Raw genomic sequence first — 16604 nt, 5'->3', positions numbered from 1 at the left:
TTGTCCTAGAAAACTTCAATAGTATAACAGAGAAGCCACTGTGCTTTGTTCGAAAATGACACAAAAACATCCATGGCTTCATGCCACTATTGGACAAAGTTTCATAACAGGCAATGATTACGGATTCATTTGGTCCTAACAGGGATAGCAAGTCCAATAAAAAAATAGTTTTGAGATAGTCATTGTCATATTTCCATTTGCACTTTTCAATTTCAGCTACTGTTCTGAAATTGTCACTCTCACAGATTCCCTTGTCTCTACACATACGTATTCCCATTTTATTTACAGTGAGATTCAGTTCTCCAATTATGTTTATGGTATTCTGAAATGTAGCATTTACCGTACTATTTTCATCACTATGTTTACACTTCAATGAACTACTTTTGAACCACTTATCTAATTTTGTGAAATGGGAATACAATTTAAGAACAGCAAAAACGAAGGGGAATATCACACACCGGGGCCTATTGTGGGGAGGGGGGAGAGGGGAGGGATAGCATTAGGAGACATACCTAATGTAAATGATGAGTTAATGGGTGCAGCACACCAACATGGCATATGTATACATATGTAACAAACCTGCATGTTGTGCACATGTACCCTAGAACTTAAAGTACAATAAAAAAAAAGAACAGCAAAAACAAAAAATAATCTTTTAACAATAAAAAATAAGTAAATGATATAAAAACTATATTAACAAACATGAAGTGGACCATTAACAAAATGTAAGCTATACGCACTCACCAGTGCAGTCTTTGCAGCACAAATACAAGCTTAAATATTATAATAAGTTTTAAGAACATAAGGAGATGTCTGCTAAAATCATAATTAAATGGCCTATCTCAAGGCCCTGCATGCTTTGCAACACCCACACCACCCTTCTGGTCTCATTTCTGACTCCCACCTCGTCACTCGACCCCATCATGCTGATCTTGCAAATCTTTGAACATATCCACATTCTTTTCTCAGGGCCTTTGCACTGGCCATCTTGCAACTCTATCCCTCAGGTATCTGTATTAAGTAACTTCTCTTACCTCCTTTTAACTCTTTGTTTAAGGTCTCTTTCTCCATGAAGCCTTCTCCATGAAGTCCACTCAACCACACTTACCCTGTCCTACTTTCTCCTTCTTTCAAAGCACTCATCTCCTTCTAGCATCATACACAATTTAGTTACTTGGTTTATTATCTGTCTCCCACCTCCCACCTGCCTGCCCCCAATAGAATGAAAACTCCACAAGGTCAGGGATCTTTGTTTTATTCATTGACATATTCCCAGCACCTAGATCAGAGACTAACCCACAGACGGAGCTCAATACATATTAGCTGAATGAACAAACGAATGGATGAATGAATTACATTTTTTCACTGGTTTTCCCTTCCAACCACCAAACTGCCTATGGATCTTACTTTGAAAATTAAAAAGAAAATGACAAGCTATCAAAGGTTTTTAAGCAAAAGAATTATATCAACAGAATGGTATCAAAATAGACAAGATCAGGAGATGATTTAAAATTTGGAGAGGCTAGATCCAAAGAGTTTAGTTAAGAAGACAACCAATGAAAGAGATAAGGCCGTAAATGTCCAATTACTAGGACTTCTTAAGTAGTTTATTTCAAACCTACAATGCACATATCTAAGATATATTATCAATGTTTATCTATACACACATTGCATACACACACATAAACATATATGTTGAACAAGCCTAGAAGAAGCTAAGGACATTTCTCTATCATATGGATATAATATATATAAAAGCTTATGACTTGAGTCATAGTTAGAATAGCCATAAATCCTAGTGTTCCTGGCACAGTCACAGTTTATACTTATTGATCTAATGCCCCTTCCAGTTAGTACCATATTTTACTCTCAAAAGTGTCCTTGTCTGGATTTTTTTTAATTATATAGTCATCCTACTTATAAAAAAGATACATCAGCTGGTCACGGTGGCTCATGCCTGTAATCCCAATACTTTGGGAGGCTGAGGAGGGTGAATCATGTGAGGTCAGGAGTCCAAGACCAGCCTGGCCAACATGGTGAAGTCCTCCCGTCTCTACTAAAAACACAAAAATTTGTCAGTGGTAGTGGTGTATGCCTGTAATCCCAGCTACTTGGGAGGATGAGGCACAAGAATCACTTGAACCCAGGAGGCAGAGGATGTGGTGAGCCAAGATTATGCCACTGCACTCCAGTCTGGGCAACAGAGTGAGACCTGTCTCAAAAAAAAAAAAAAAACATAAATTTCTTCTTATTTAGACATGCTGACCAAGCTTTTGAGGACTTAAGTGGAGTGAGTTTGGGAAAGATGACAGCCATAATTAATTGTAACATCCACTGGCCAACATAGCAAGTGAGCTGTGTTACAAACACACAATTCTTTGGTAAAGGAGCATAGCAACTACTGCAGAAGCAAATGCCACAAACTTCATATATCTAACTTTGGTAAAGAACCCAAACCCTTGCCAGGTCACCTGCATAATGTCAAAGCCCCATGAGAATTTTCATGTGGTGAACAGACACACCAGTTCTCCCTCTCTGCAACCCCTCTGTATGAAAAGCTGAGATCCAAACCAAACGCTGGAGACACAAGAGAGTACAGAAAACAAAAGCCCTCCTATTATCCTTATGTCCCAGAGAGCTTGGAAACTAAGAGAATGAGGAGTCAAGTCTTCACAACAACACTTGTGTTCTGGAATCTCAGTAAATATCCAAGATCTGGACCAGACACTAGATCTTGAAACTCGCATTCCTATCTCTAAGAGCCATGGTAACCATCAGGTCTGCAAACAGGTTTTGTAGAAACTGCTCTCCCAAATCATAGGATTTGTCCCAATTAATGTCAGCTCTAGATATATGGACAGGTGCTAATTTGTATGGTGCTTGAAGACAATAATAGTATGGGCTTACAGCCATGGCAGACACTTAATAATTTAAGAATAAAACTATTTTATTCACTATGTGTATAAATAGATGACAAGCAATTATCTCATTCTCCTATCTTCCTTCCTCCTATTTCATTTTTTCTTATGTATTTTTCAGGTTTAAATTTTTTCTGATTTTCTATCTTTACATTTAATAAATAAAAGACTGAAATAAAGCAAGACTCAAAATCTAGTGTCAGAAGAGGGGTGATGAAAAAAAATTCAGGATTCTTTAATACCTAGGGTGACCAGATAATTAACTTATCACCCAAACCAGGGCCTTTTCGCATGTGAAAGGGGGTGCTTTTGATAATTAAGATAAATCAACAGGAATAAACTGGCACTGTCACAAGCAAAGCAGGGCATCTGGTCACCTTTCTAATCTCTCATTCATATCCTGATACAAAAGGCATCCTGTGTGTAATGAAGCAACCTCTGCCTCTGTTAAATCAATCAAACTTCAAACACAGTCAGTCCTCCCTCTTTCAGGCCAGGCCTGGCTTTTGATAACAGAGCTGGAAAGGTTTTCACCCAACGCTGCCATTCCCTATCCAACACACCAAGCAAAACTGGTTCCAGTTTTTCCCAAGAAAGCAGTCAGCAATGCACAAGAATGTGGATCCAGGCCAGGCCCACAGCAAGCCCCAGGCAAGGAGCCTCTGGTTTCTCTTAAAGGAACACTTTACAACAGAGAAAGCCACCTGGCACCTGGTTAGAGGTTACACAGATACCAACCATATAGATTTAACAAGCATTTTGAATGCAAGATCATTTCATTGATGTGTAGGCACATATTAAAACTGGGAAGATCCCAAAAGCCACCTCTCCTGCAAACACCTTGATCTAGGAGAAAACACCAAAGCATCTGTCCTCAACTATAGGTAACAACCTTGGTTTCTTCGCCTTTGGCTGAAATCAGTGTTGCAAAAGCCTTTTAAAAGAGTAAGAAAATAGGCTTTTCTCCCAAGATCACATTGCCCAAGTGAAACAGAACCAGTGCTTACTTTTATTTCCTGCCTCCTGTTCAGAGGGGTCAAACATTGTCCATATTCTTCACTAAATTTAGTCCTGTGGCTGGCAAACGTTAATTTACCAGAATATTTTCCTTCACATTCATAACGAGGGAAAACCAGTTTTGTGATCTGGTTGCAATCTACAGCACATAGATAATCCACAACAGTGGTAGGCGCAGAAAAGCTCCAGCTGGTTTATCTCAAATGTTCAGAATGATTTTGATTTCTTTACCGACACTACAGTCATTCATAAAGATTCATTGCCAAATGTTGCCCAATACAGTGATAGAGGTGATGGTGAAGTGAATATCTTAGGCTGGGAAATCATCATGGAAGTACAGTACTGCCCAGACCTCAGAGTCTGCCGCCAAACGCTGGGAATTAAGAAACCACCTGTCACGGAGATGGTGAAGGAAACTGGATTCAAACTAATGCAGACTAAAGTCTTTCCAGACATGAGACGGTTTGAGTCCAAGGGGCCATTTATATACAAGAGCTAAGAAAGGTGCAACTGATTTTCCCCCTGAAGCAGCATGATTATTTTTAAGTTCAAAGACATTTTTGTTAATAAACTGCTTCACACAACCACATTAAAGCCAAAATGTGCCAATGAAATAATCAAAACAAATAGCTCAATTGGGACTTTTTGAATATTCAACAAAAAGAAAAATTTAAGTTGGTTAGACTGCTGGACGATAATGTTATAGTGTCTCCTTTAAGAGATCAAAATTATGTCTTTGCCACCCTCCACCCCACCCTACCCCACCTCTAATAGTGAAGTGGATAATTTCTGAAGAATACAATGACCCTTTATGACTGGCTTCTCTAGTCAGCTAGGGATGCCATCTGTCTCCCACGCTATATAAACAATCCCCGCAGGAATCTTCTGATGACCAAACAGATTAGCAAACTCCAGATTTTTCACACCATCAATAATATCCCCATCCAGATTAGGCCTTTTATTTTAATAACTCCAAAGATAAAGTCAACAACTGATCTTTCTTTCTTTGTAGATAATGTGTGTGTCATTTTAAAGATAACCTCTTGGAATATACAGCCATCTGTTGGGAAGAGAGAGAAAAAAAGCTCTCTCTAGGCAACAGAAAAAATGAACCCTTGAGGGAATAGGAGAAACACTAAAAAGAAAATCATATATTTATAAGACAAACACATGGAGGACTCTACTAATTACACTAAAATATTCTTCTTCTAAATGACAAACTATAGAACACTACTCCAGAAAAGACAAGTTTCACACTTTCACAAAGGTATACATATACGAAAAACAGAGTTTGCGTGAGTCTAGGACAGTGAAAGCAGAAATCGTATCCAAAAAGCTAAAGGCCCCCGAAGTTTGCATGCTGTCCACCTCTATCTGTAATGATCACAAATGTTTTCCTTCCTGAAGTTTAATATCGATTGAACCCTTGTAACTCTAATTGTGAGCTCTCTCTACTGACTCCAAAGACTTCTAACTCTAAAAGAAATAAATGTGCCTGTAAAGATGTTCTCTAAATTAATAATAATAAACGACGAAAAGCACCCGAGCGCTGCTAATAGAGAAGACAAGGCATGAGAGAGCCAGACCTCTGCAGTCGCGCGTCCTCGGAAACGTCTACGTCTAAATCTGCAGCCCCAGTTTCCTCCAGGCCCCAAGCTCCAGCAGAGGATGTTCACCGCACATTCCCAACCAAAAAGGAAATGAAGCGTCCTCTCCCTCAACTGATGCTCAAATAGACCCCAAAGTCCCAGTTTCCCGGGAGAACCAAACCATCAAACACATCCTGGTGTCTCTCGCCCGCGTTTCTGGGCAGCGGAAACCGAAATGTCAAATGAATGACCGCGCCGGGGCGCAAGGGAGGAAAAACAAAGCCACCTCCCGCCGTCCGCTACCTGCGGCGAGGGCCGCGCGCTCACCTGGGCTCTGCGCCCGTCGCCGCGGGCTGCGGGTGGGGACCGGGCCGCGGGGCGGGAAGGCGCCCCCGCAGTCGCCCGGACCCGCGGCCCCGGTGCCCTCCGGCCGGTCCGTGCGCGCCGCAGAGAAAGCAAGCGGCCGGGGGCGCCGCCGCGCGTTGCATGCAGCTCCGGGCTGCTGCGGCCGCTGCCACGGAGTCGAGAGTCTCTGCGCTGCAGTCCCCGACCCCGAGACCGCGAGAAGCGCCTAGAGAGACGCGGCGCAGGGCAGAGCGCGCCCGGCGCGCCCCTCAGCGGCTCTTCCCGCCGCCCTCCGCAGCGGGCTGGGTCTCGGCTTGCCTTTGTGCTGGCATCTTCCTAGCTCCCAGCGACACCGAGAGCTCCCGAGGCGGCTCCGCGCCGCCGCCCACCCCCGGGTTACGCTACGGCCCCCGCGCGACCCGCCGATTGTGTCGAGTCAGCAGCGGCGGCGGGGACGCGCGAAGCCATGGCTCCCGCCCGCGCTCAGGAGGGCGCTGGGGGTCCTGCACCTCCGGGAGGTTTGTGGCCGAGCGCGGCGCGGCCCCGAGCGGCCCCGCAGCTCCCGGCTCCCCGCTGCTCGCTCTCCAGGCGCCGGCCAGCCCGCGTAGCCACCCTCTCACCGCTCCCCGCCACCACCTTCCTCCCGCCCGGGTGCCCGGCGGCAGCTCCAGCCGCGGCGCCCCGGTCGGCGGAGAGCAAAGGGCCTGGCCCCCTCACCTCCAGCCGCGCCGGCGCCCCTCCCGCTAGACGCTTCGGCGGCATCTGTCCGCACCGCCCTGCGGGAAGGCTGGGCTGGGAGCTGCCGGCACGTCGGGGACCGGTGGAAGGGAGGCGGGGGCAGAGGACAGGAGGGACAGCCAGACCTTGGCCAACGGGACCTCCCTGAGGAAGGTGCGGAAGAACGGGGCGGGTGCAGCTGGGCAGAGGACGAGTCCCGAGGTTGCGGCGGAGCCTGAGTTGCTCTCCTTCTGCGAAGCCGAAGGACAGGAGGATTCCTAGAGGCGTCGCGGAGGATGCAGGAGACCCTCTGAGGTGATGCAGACAACACTGTTCCTCAACCCCACCAGAGAGCTGAATAGGGAAATGTCATGCCTCGGTTTCCCCAACTGCAAGGGCAAGACGGTAATACTCATGTCGCACACACTGGGTGTGGTCACGATGAAAAAACTGGATTGTTGAAAGCGTTCCCGGGATACTTTGCCTAAAGAGGGCACTAAAATTTAAAATTACTGTATTAGTACTTTCGGCTATTTACGTCTATAGCATCTTCATCAAGCCAGTCCCACGTAGGAGAAAAAGTAAAAATGCTAAAGTGTAAATATATTATGTCCCTCCCCACCCACCCTTGCGTCTATCCAGATACAGGGAAGGTTTATTCCGTTTTACAATTTAACTATATCCATATGGAGTAAGTCCCCAAATAATGGATATCCATTCCTTTGGGACTTTTGAGTATGTGTGCTCAATATTATCCATCACTCCGCCTTTTCTGGTAACAGCAGTTCATTATTCCTATGGGAACTGCCCTTCCCCCTCACCCACAATGAGTCTTTGTGGCTCCAGGGTACTGACACCTCCCACCCTCAGCCTCCAGAACTAGCCAGTCATCTTCCGGACCGCAGTGATCGGTTCTGGGATGGGCATGTTGATCCAGGACCTCGATCTGGGGCTTTGGATGTATTACTGCAGAAAAATAAGCTCTTTAACCTGGTATAATTAAATTGGAAGGACATAAGCCTACGGTAACGAAGACCAACAGTGCATGCCAATGAAGCCACCTTTGAGGGAAGAAAAGCTGAGGGTGAGAGGGTAATGTCTCACTCTCTGAGGAACCTCAGGAGGTAAATGTGTCTGCAGTGAACTCTACCCTTGAAACCATAAATTCTCTCCCTTTTATTTCAAGTCAGTGTCAGCTGTGTTTTGTCACATGTTGCAAAGGAGCCCTGACTCCTTAGTCCCCTGGATCTATCAGCCCAGGCATCACTGTTAGGCTCCTCCACAGAATCAAGGAACCTCACCCCACAAAAGACCCAATTCCAATTCTTGCTGGAAGAACGGGGATCCTAGAGCTTCTTTCCCACGTGATGTTGTCCTTTACAACATACTCAAATCCAGCAACCTCACACATGCAATCCTTAGCTTCCTGTGTTGATATAACCGCTATGTTACATTTTATTCAAAATGGGCCAGGTGCGGTGGCTCACACCTGTAATCATGCCTGAGGCAGGAGGATCTCTTGAAGCCAGGAGTTTAAGACCAATCTGGGCAACATAGTGAGACCCCACTAACACAGGAACAGAAAACCAAACACTGCATGTTCGCACTCATAAGTGGGAGTTGAACAATGAGAACACATGAACACAAGGAGGAGAACATCACATCAGGGAGGAGGGGCCTTTCGGGGTTGGGGGCCTAGGGGAGGGATTGCATTAGGAGAAATACCTAATGTAGATGATGGGTTAATGGGTGCAGCAAACCACCATGGCATGTGTATACCTATGTAACAAACCTGCACGTTCTGCACATGTATCCCAGAACTTAAAGTATAATACATTAAAAAATAAATAAAAATAAAAATAGCCAGGCATGCTGGCCTGAACCTGTAATCCCAGTTACTCTGGAAGCTGAGGCAGGAAGATCAGTTGAGCCCGGGATTTCAAGACTGCAATAAGCTGTGATTGCACCAATGCACTCCAGCTTGAAGACAGCGAGACCCTGTCACCTTGTCAAAAAAGAAGAGGAAAAGGAAGAAGAAGGAGGAGGAGGAGGAAAAAGAAAGAGAGAAAAGAAAAGGAAGGAAGGAAGGAAAGGAGGGAGGGAGGAAGAGAGAGAAAGAGAGAAGAAAAGGAAGAGGGGGAGGGAGGGAAGGAGGGAGGGAGGGAAGGAAGGGAGGGAGGGAGGGAGGGAAAAAGAAGAACCCTAAAAATGAATACAGGTTAAGTGAATCACTATTGCTGCTCTAGGTTTTAAAAAACATTTTTGTCTCACTTTAAAAGCAACCCCAACTACCTTTAAAACTTTCTACATATGAACCATTAAAACCGAGACTAAGGCATCAAAGAACATTAATAGCAAAGTCATCCTAAAAATCTCAGACTTGCAAAGATGTGTAAAGATTAGGTAGGTTCTTTCACATTGCACTCCCCATTCGTCATCACCACCACTCCCCTTCACAGGATCTCTGACCAGGTCTCACTTGTCCTCTCCTGGAGCCATTCCCTTAAATAGAACTCAGTATTTCACAAGCTGGTCAATTCTGCTTTGAAACTGGCCTGACATTAGGAAATGATCCCTTACATTGAGTTAAAATACTTCTTCCACCTGACAGTACTCCAAGCACTAAAAACAAACTTGTGAACCACTTGAATTGTCTCTTTTTGAAGATATTTGCATGACCCAGAAGTCATATGGCGATGTGTCTTGACCCTTCATCCTAGATTGCTTCCTTTCTACAGATGTGCTCAGGTTTAGGACTGCTCCTTCTGAAGCATATGGCCAAAGCTAAACCCAAAGGCAGATTCCAGGAAACTCATACTCCAGCCCTCTTCCAACAACACAGAAGGAGCCTGAGGGACATGTTCATGTGGTCTTATATTTTTGTAAAAGCTTCCAAAGTCATATATTTTAACCTCAAGCAATTTGCAGTGGACTGAATGTTTGTGCTCCCCTAAATTCGTGTGTTGAAATCCTAACCCCTAATGTGATGGTATTAGGAGATGGGGCCTTTGGGAGGTGATGGAATAAGTGCCCTTATTAAACCCAAAAGACCTCTTCACCCTCTTTCTGCCTCTTGAAGATACAAGGAAAAGATGGCAGTCTGCAACTGGAAGAGGGCCTTCCCACCCACATCACAACCATATAGGCACCCTGATCTCATTCTTCCAGCCTCCAGAACTGTGAAAAATAAATTTCTGTTGTTCATAAGCCACCCAGTCTAGGATGCTTTGTTATTGCAGCTTGAATTAACACAAGACTGCTGTCTCTTTTCATTCTAACTTCCCTGTTGTCCTAATACCCTTTGCTGTGAAAGAAGTGGAATGATTGTGGACATTTGTGGGGATCTGGCTAAAGGGAAGTTGAGTTGGTTAGGTGGAATACATTTATGTGGTCTGTGGGCATTAAAGTTGTAACAGTGACATCTATTTTGACTGTGCAAAGACTTACAGTCACTTGGGCCCTTCAGTGTTGTGACACAAAAATTATACCACCAAGTATTAATAACTGCATTCTTCAGCACTCAGCACAGAAGTATATGGGTAACGGGGTAAATGATGTTTGAAATGTATGCACGGATTCAGGACTAGAATATGGAAAACCCTCCCACATCTTATTGTTTATATGTGAAATAAATTTAATAGTGATCTTCCTAAATTTGAAAACAATCCTAAAAATATGTTACTTTCCCAATAATGCATTGTGGACTCAAAAGAAACTCCTCTAAACTACCAATAATAAAAACAAATTTTAGTCAACTTTACTAGTGAAAACACTGGAATATCTATTAACTTTATATAACATAATGTCACAAAATCGTTTTCATATGAAGAATAAATCAAAGAGTATAAAGCCGAAATAAATACGAAAAACGTATCACAGAGGTATGTCAGGCAGTTAATTAATTTAAAGATCATGGTATTTTTCTGTACTTGGTGGTCTAATACTTGTAAGGTTTTTTTTTCTTTTCTTTTCTTTTTTCTTTTGAGATGGAGTGTCACTGTCGCCCAGGCGGGAGTGCAGTGGTGCGATCTTCTTTCACTGCAACCTCCACCTCCCAGGTTCAAGCAATTCTGCCTTAGCCTCCAGAGTAGCTGGAATTACAGGCACCCACCACCACATCTGGCTAATTTTTGTATTTTTAGTAGAGACTGGGTTCAACCATTATTGGACAAGCTGGTCTCAAACTCCTGACCTGAAGTGATTCACCCCCCTCGGCTTCCCAAAGTGCTGGGATTACAGGCATGAGTCACCATGCCCAGCCTTGTAAGATTTTTTAAATGTGTAAATTGTTGTGAATTTTTTTATTCTGGATATATATTATTTTCGGTACCTCACTTTGTATTTATAATGTGTATTTTTTGTTCTTAAAGAGTGTCCTGAATTGGGAGTTTAAGACCAGTCTGGCCAACATGGTGAAACCCTGTCTCTACTAAAAATACAAAAAATTAGCTGGGCGTGGTAGCAGGCGCCTGTAATCCCAGCTACTCAGGAGGCTGAGGCAGGAGAATTGCTTGAACCTGGGAGGCAGAGGTTGCCGTGGGCCAAGATCATGCCATTGCACTCCAGCCTGGGCTACAAGAGTGAAACTCTGTCTCAAAAAAAGAAAATAAAAGAAGGGAAGGGAAGGGAGGGGAGGGGAGAGGAGAGAAGTGGGAGGGGAAGGGGAGGGAGGAGGGGAAGAGGGAAGGGGAAAGTGAGGGGAAGGGGAAGGAGAGGAGAAGGGAAGGGGGAAGAGAAAGGGAGGGGAGGGAAAGGGGACGGGGAAGGGAGGGGGAGGGAAAGGGTATCCTGAATTGTATCATCTTCAGTCTCCACAGAACCTGAATCTGTCCTCAGTGTGACCTAATCTGTGTTGTATTCAAAGAACGGGAGCTTCCAGGCCAGGCACTGTGGCTCATTCCTGTAATCACAGAACTTTGGGAGGCTGAGGCAGGTGGATCGCTTGAGGTCAGAAGTTCGAGACCAGCCCAGCCAACATGATGGAACCCAGTCTCTACTAAAAATACAAACATTAGCCAGATATGGTGGTGGGTGCCTGTAATCCCAGCTACTCAGGAGGCTGAGGTAGGAGAATCGCTTGAACCTGGGAGGCTGAGGATGCAGTGAGCCAAGATCACACCACTGCACTCCAGCCTGGGTGACAGAGTGAGACTCCCCCTAAAAAAATGTGGGAGCTTCCAATTGAAGAGATGACTAATTAAAGCACAATATTACCTTGAGACAGTCATTTCTGTAGTATTTTATCTGTCAACCATCCTAAGAGAATGAATTAATAGTTACAGCCAGGGAATTTGTAGAATGACCAAAGGATATCCATTTGAATGCCAAAATATATTCTTAGATGTATTATGACATTTCTGCCTTTTTAAAAAAAGTATACTAAATATAATTGACTCATTATTTTCATAGCAGCTATGATTTATTTATCATACTCTAATTCAGTGATACTCTTAGAAGCTTGTATGTATAAGTGGTCTTGCCGTTACACTAAATGGCCTCAGGCTACTATCGGGTTTTTTGTTGTTGTGGTACTTTAAGAGTAACTTTTTCTCTAGGACCTCGCATTTTTTTCCTGTCACCACTCATTTTTTTCCTTTCTTGATAATCTTTCTTATCACATTCTAATTTCCTGCTTATGGTTTTGTATGGAATTGACAGACTAAATAAATATTAGAACTTTGTCTAAAATGGCTGTGGGAGGGAGGAGGTTCAGTGGATAATGGACATGAACTTTGGTGCATAAATTCTGTGATATCTGTTTTGGTTGCTCAGTATCCTTTCTTTCTGTCTTCTAATTCTCACTCATTACCAATGATGAGAATCTCTCTGGGTTCTCCATTTCACCTATTCTTTAAGTAAATATTTAATAACCACTTACTAATGAGAAAGGATCTCTTCTAACTATTGAGGATACAGAGGTGAAGGGAATAGACAAAAATCCCTGCCCTTGTGATGCTGATAGTCTAGTGGGATAGGGAAGCAGAGATTGAATAATAAGCAACATGTGGCAGAGTGTCAGTGATTGCAAAATCCATATGTTCTTCTACATTTTCCATCCTCCTTTGCAATTAGGATAGCCATGGGACTACTTCTGGCAAATAGAATTTAAGCAGTTTTGATGGGTGTCACTTGTGGCTGTGAAGATTAAGAATATAGTGTGACTTCTCTCATTCTCTTTGCCTTCACTGGAAACCACAGAGGCCATGCGTTGAAAAGGTATCCTCACAAAATGGAAGAAGACTGGATCCCTGAGCCATCATTTGGTGGGGTCCTGTAATGGGAGCAAGAAAGTGTTAAGCTACTTAGATCTCACCCACAGTCAGAGACTTCACCATTTGTTTCCCTAAAATGGATTTTGGTTACCAGAAGGCAATATATTGGTCTTTACCAATAACTATGTCCTTCTATAGATTTCTCAGGCTTTCTTGTATGTGACTAACTTTATCCAGTGAAATGTGAGCAGAAGTAATATAGGTCACATCTGGGTTGAGATGGTGAATTTACATAACGTGCCTTCTCTGTCTCCCTTTCCCCCTTCCCTAGAGACCATGAAAGGCCACATTTTGAAAGATAGCAGCATTGCAACATGGAAGTCTGGCTTTCTGAGTTTCACGAGGAAAAGAGCTACCCAAGAGAATAGTTCCACTTACCCCGGACTTGTTACTTGAATAAGAAATAACCATTTCTCATGTTAAGCTACTCATATTAGGGAGTTGTCAGAACTGCTAGTGTTACTTCTCCTAAGCAGAAATAAATTTAAAAATGTAAATTATGTTCACATAAGTATAAGAAAAGAGAAGAAGACGGAGATAGAAAGTTTTCAAGGTGTTGGAATATTAGATAGTAAAGTGAAACACCCTCCCTGAGAAGATGACTTTTAAATAAAGACCTGAGAAAAAGAACCAAACAAGCAGTCATGAGAAACAGGCCAGGTGCAGTGGCTCGCGCTGTAATCCCAACACTTTGGGAGAGCAAGATGGGAGGATCATTTGAGTCCAGGGGCCTAGGTGAGAGGATTACTTAACCCTGGGAGGTCCAGGCTGCAGTGTGCTACGATCATGTCATTACTGCACTCCAGCTTGGGGAACAGAGGAAGACTCTGTCTCAAAAGAAGCAGAAGGAGAAGAAGGGAAACAGCAAGTACAAAAGTGCTGACTGTATCAGAGATTCTGTCCACCATCACCTTGTTTTTAAGATTCCTTTTTTTTTTTTTTTTTAAGACGGAGTCTTGCTCTGTGCCCCAGGCTGGAGCGCAGTGGCGCGATCTCGGCTCACTGCAAGCTCTGCCCCCCACCCGGGTTCGCGCCATTCTCCTGCCTCAGCCTCCCGAGTAGCTGGGACTACAGGCGCCCGCCACCGCGCCCGGCTAATTTTCTTGTTTTTTAGTAGAGACGGGGTTTCACCGTGTTAGCCAGGATGGTGTTGATCTCCTGACCTCGTGATCCGCCCGCCTCGGCCTCCCAAAGTGCTGGGATTACAGGCTTGAGCCACTGCGCCCGGCCGTTTTTAGGATTCTTTACACTAGTATTTGCCCATACCAAGTTTCAAAAAAAGTATTATTTTTATGAGCTTCATTTATCCATTTATTCAAAAAAGTTAAGTATTCCAGGGACCAATACAATGATATGGGTGTAATGTAAATATATTTATGATTCTGTTGCAAAGGTATTATTAATACTTATTTTTCATTTTGTTTTGTGTGTGTGATTCATCTTTCTTGCTTGGTAACAAAAACATTTTTTTAATCTAAGAAAAAAAAAGCCAACCCGATAAAATTAGTCTGATATAATGGTTAAAGGATTCTATTTAGATTAATTCTCAATTTGGTTAGTTTAGCAAGGCTCAGTCTCCCAGATTTGTCTCCACTCTCAAGCTAGTGGCTGGGATGAAAGATGGCAATGGTGGCTTCTGAGATTACATGACAGCGGCTTGGTTGCTGGATCCAGCTGTCCACGTGGCATCGTTGAGCGTACTGGCCTCTCATGGGGAGTGGCCGTCTGGGTTGCCTGGACTGCAGAAGGTTGACTGGTCCCACCCTGATGGTTCCACTTATAGCAACTGACGCCTGTGGCTGCTGTGACTCACAGTTTGATCGCTTAGCTTGCAAGGGGCCCAGCGTTGCTTCCTAGCTGATTTGACCTCCTCATAGTTGCTGCTGCTGCTGCTGCTGCTGCTGCTGCTATAGATTCCTCTAACGTTTAGTCATATGTGCCATCAATTCCATGGCCTGGACTCAGTAAATAAAGTTAAACTCAGATTTTCCCTCTGCAGCCGTGACACTGCACCTCTGAATTTACTTGGCTACAGCTGCTCTCAGGTTGGCACCAGGGCATCCTGTGAGGCAGTCTCCTTCCTAACAAATATAAGCTGAAGCAAGAGTCCCTGCCCTAACATATCCACTCTTCTGGGCCAAAGCCCGGAAAGGGCATATATTTTGAGGAATACATCTGCCACACGGTGGGCCTCTCCTATCTCTGCCTTCTTGCATGACCTGCCAGACCTGGAAGAGATGTCTTTTCTTTCACTGCCCCTTCCTGTCTACCTGGGACTTCCTCTGGTCAGAAGCAGAGCCTCTGGGCTTTCCAGTGCCTTTAAGCGTGTATTCCTTCCCAAACCCAGCCACACTGCTAAGCCTCCACGGAGGTAAAGATGAGGAAAGAGGTCTGCTTAACAATGAGGGAAACTAAATCAGGAGGTATTTTTAAAATATTGCACTTGCAATATTGGCAAAGGGTACTGAACTCAATAAGTTCACTATATTACTTCTCTTTTGAGGAATTAGTTGCACTATTATTCTAACTTAATGGTGAGGAAATTGAAGCACAGAAAGGATAAGTCATTTACCAGGATGAGCGCCAGGTTTTGAACTCCTTGTCCAGTGGTTTTTCTACCATGGGATATTGTCTCTTGTGTTAAGCTAAGATAGCTTTAAAATTACTTCTTTCCTAAAGACACCTAAAATTAATCTCACTCTCATTCAGATTACTCGCTTGTTCAGATTTCTTTTGCATTTGTTCCAATCGTTTTTTTTCAGTTTCTTATTTTCTTATTGTTTTTATTTGTTAGTATATTTCATGATGCTACTACCCCCTTATAGCATTTTCAGTAATATTTATATAGGAAAATCCCCAAATCACTTTTCGAATGAATATATATCTTCACAACTTCCTAAGATGAGAAGGCAAAATAAACAAACATATAGAAAGAGATCCCTGAGAGGATAATGCTTTGGTTATTATCCTCTAATATTTGGTTATCATCTGTAACAATATGGAAACAATATGGGTGAATCTCTTAAGCATAATTATGTATCTAAGAAATATCAGCTGGGCGAGATGGCTTAAACCTGTAATTCCAGGAATTTGGGAGGCTGAAGCGGGTGAATCACATGAGGTCAGGAGTTCGAGACCAGCCTGGCCAACATGGTGATACCCCATCTCTACTAAAAATACAAAATGAGCCAGGCACATGGTGGTGGGTGCCTGTAATCCCAGCTACTCAGGAGGCTGAGGCAGGAGAATCGCTTGAACCCAGGATGTGGAGGTTGCAATGAGCTGAAATTGTGCCACTGCACTCCAGCTTGGGTGACATAGCGAGACTCGGTCTAAAATATATATATGTATATGTGTGTGTGCGTGTGTGTGTGTGTGTATGTGTATATACATGTATATGTGTATATATGTATATATATGTGTGTATATACATAGTGAATGCTTTAAAAAATCCAAAATAGATAATTTAATTTACCTATTTTTTCTTATTTATAGAAAAATAGATCAACTCAGCGATTCTACTTGGCTCCAGATTCTAACCCAAAACTTGATTCTGTCTGTTGAGGAGACTGGGTGATGCTACCGCTTTTGGCCAACGGAAAGGCCTTTCCCAGAAGCTGTATCATTACTGAAACTTGGACCAAGGAGTCTATGTGGTGATTTAGGACACAGAGGTGACAGCTGATGCAGCAATTAATCTAAGGAGAGCTAAAGTGAAACAGAAACATAGAAAATACACTGCTAAA

General features: G+C 43.6%; 1 protein-coding gene across 1 annotated transcript in view; it reads right to left on the bottom strand.

Moving 5' to 3' along the window:
- The window catches only part of HECW2 (HECT, C2 and WW domain containing E3 ubiquitin protein ligase 2), a 389957-nt gene extending 384022 nt beyond the window's left edge, over window positions 1–5935 (bottom strand). Inside the window, exon 1 of the mRNA XM_033230785.1 lies at window positions 5852–5935. The gene's annotated coding sequence lies outside the window, so the exon portion shown is untranslated. The remainder of the gene's footprint in view (window positions 1–5851) is intronic.
- Between the last annotated feature and the right edge of the window lie 10669 nt (window positions 5936–16604).

Source organism: Trachypithecus francoisi, unplaced genomic scaffold, assembly GCF_009764315.1.
Source record: "Trachypithecus francoisi isolate TF-2019V2 unplaced genomic scaffold, Tfra_2.0 Lachesis_group13, whole genome shotgun sequence".
In the NCBI taxonomy this organism is placed as follows: domain Eukaryota; kingdom Metazoa; phylum Chordata; class Mammalia; order Primates; family Cercopithecidae; genus Trachypithecus; species Trachypithecus francoisi.
The sequence above is the reverse complement of the archived record's forward strand: the minus strand, read 5'-3'. Positions and strand labels throughout refer to the sequence as shown.